The sequence below is a fragment of the Schistocerca americana genome, chromosome 3 (genome assembly GCF_021461395.2).
Source record: "Schistocerca americana isolate TAMUIC-IGC-003095 chromosome 3, iqSchAmer2.1, whole genome shotgun sequence".
NCBI classification, from domain to species: Eukaryota; Metazoa; Arthropoda; class Insecta; order Orthoptera; family Acrididae; genus Schistocerca; species Schistocerca americana.
The window spans coordinates 268,465,931-268,468,708 of record NC_060121.1 but is presented as its reverse complement, the minus strand read 5'-3'; positions in this window follow the sequence as shown (position 1 = coordinate 268,468,708).

Genomic DNA, 2,778 nt, shown 5'->3' with positions numbered 1-2,778 from the left:
CCTCTGCTGTTTTCAAGTTTTGCTATTTGTGTGACACGGATGCCTTCTTTCGTGAGAATTGCGGTTCCCAGCTCTGCACCGTAACCGGGGTTTATTGTGGCGTTGTATCCACGTATCTTCTCTAATTTAATATCTGTTACTTCCTGTAACAGTAGTATATCAACGTCAGCAGCGTATAGAAAGTCTTGCAGATGTTGTAAATGCAGGGAGGAGCGTATCTTATTAATGTTCAACGTAGCGATTTTGTAGGCTTGCGCTGCGTTCATATTGTCCTATTCATTACCGAAGTCAGTATTCGTCATACGAAGTGCTGTCGGAGGAAAATCCTTTTTCACATGTATGTTCCGGCAATGATGTATTCATCGCCTTCAGTTGATCTCTTGGGGCAGAAGTCTGTTCCGTTCCTCCAGTTTCGTTCAATTCTTCATCTTGATGCATTTCATCCGATTCATCAGCCCAGGTTTTGTGTTGATTAGTTTTCGATGTCTCTTTTTCTGCATTTCTAGTATCAGGGAAAACCTTGTCTGCATCGAAATTTACTATCAGCTTCAACCTCTCGTTTGACGACTGCTCCGTTGACATGGGGCATGGTGTATTTGATTTGGCTTGCAAGGGGTCAGGTGCCTGCATACTCAGAACCGGATTACGATGTTGTTCTTCATGCAGTTTGTTGCTAATCTGCTTTGCTTTTTCTCGCAAAGGGGGTGCCAGTTGTTCAGCTCCCTTATGAGCTAGTCTCCTCTTTTTATGTTTCCTTGGAGGACTGACTCTTGGGGAGGTTTCATCGTTTTCCATTACATCTTGGGTTTCTTGCGCTCGGTCTTGTTCTCTGGCAAGTGGTGGGTTGATTTCCTTGTGGTTTTCTGGAGACTGCTCATTCTGAAGGACTATAACCGGTTCAGGAGTTTGTTCTATTTGAACAGAGATATTTTGTTCTTTTTCTTGACTCTTTGGCTGTGTTGTCCCCGTCGAGTCGCTAACTTCCATTATCACTTCATTGTCGCGAGCTGCATCATCCTGGGTAGCGTCCCGAGTAGCGTCAGGAGCGTCACGCGTATGGAGTTGTCCAGCGGCTGCCGCTGCGTAAGTTAAAGGCAACGTTGACATGGCCGGGGGTCTCACTGCTTCGCCCGCAGGTAGCTGGGCCACTCGGCGTTGTATACACTGCGAGCGGACATGGCCTGTGCCGCCGCAAGACGCGCAGGTTCTTGGCTGCCCATCATATATTACTATAGCTCGATAACCACAAACATTTATATACGAGGGTATGTGCTTGTGTAAATCCACTCGCAGTTGCCTGATACCATTCAAGACGGGGAACTTGTGAGCAGCAGACCACTTTTCTGCAAAATTGCTAATTATTCTCCCATAAGGAGCTATCACGTAATTGATCTGCTCAGCGGTGATTTCAAATGGTAGCTCAAAGATACGGACAGTTCTTAATCCAAAGCCAGCATGCGTAACACGAACTTCACTAACATTGCCATCGTGATGTTTGAACTTAAATGTTCCGCCACTAGATTCAACAATTTTGTCACACAATTCCGTGTTTTTAAGCTTGACATACACAATACTACTCACAATTGAAAGGTGAATACCTATAATATCCTCAAACGAAATTTTCACAACTTCTTCTAGCCACGTCTCAATTTCGAACGAATTCGGTCTCTGCCCTTTCTGGTCAAAAACAAATTTCAATGTGTCTCTCCTATTAGGCTGATCCATCTCTCCTTCTAATATGAATCCATCAAGAGTCTCAAATAACGCAGTAACTACTGCAACAGGCGCTTGACTTACCGAGCGGAGCGCAGCAGACCGCAGCGCACAGCACACGCCGGAGGTCCGCACACCACGGCCGCCAAAAGCCGACTGCCTAACCAACTGAGCTACCGAAGCACGACTCACGCCCGCTACTCACAGCCTTACTTCTGCCAGTATCTCGTCTCCTACCTTCCAAACTTTACAGAAGCTCTCCTGCGAAACTTGCAGAAATAGCACTCCTGAAAGAAAGGATATAGCGGAGACATGGCTTAGCCACAGCCTGGGGGATGTTTCCAGAATGAGATTTTCACTCTGCAGCGGAGTGTGCGCTGATATGAAAGTTCCTGGCAGATTAAAACTGTGTGCCCGACCGAGACTCGAACTCGGGACCTTTGCCTTTCGCGGGCAAGTGCTCTACCAACTGAGCTACCGAAGCACGACTCACGCCCGGTACTCACAGCCTTACTTCTGCCAGTATCTCGTCTCCTACCTTCCAAACTTTACAGAAGCTCTCCTGCGAAACTTGCAGAACTAGCACTCCTGAAAGAAAGGATATAGCGGAGACATGGCTTAGCCACAGCCTGGGGGATGTTTCCAGAATGAGATTTTCACTCTGCTGCGGAGTGTGCGCTGATATGAAACTTCCTGGCAGATTAAAACTGTGTGCCCGACTGAGACTCGAACTCGGGACCTTTGCCTTTCGCGGGCAAGTGCTCTACCAACTGAGCTACCGAAGCACGACTCACGCCCGGTACTCACAGCCTTACTTCTGCCAGTATCTCGTCTCCTACCTTCCAAACTTTACAGAAGCTCTCCTGCGAAACTTGCAGAACTAGCACTCCTGAAAGAAAGGATATAGCGGAGACATGGCTTAGCCACAGCCTGGGGGATGTTTCCAGAATGAGATTTTCACTCTGCAGCGGAAAGTGCGCTGATATGAAACTTCCTGGCAGATTAAAACTGTGTGCCCGACCGAGACTCGAACTCGGGACCTTTGCCTTTCGCGGGCAAGTGCTC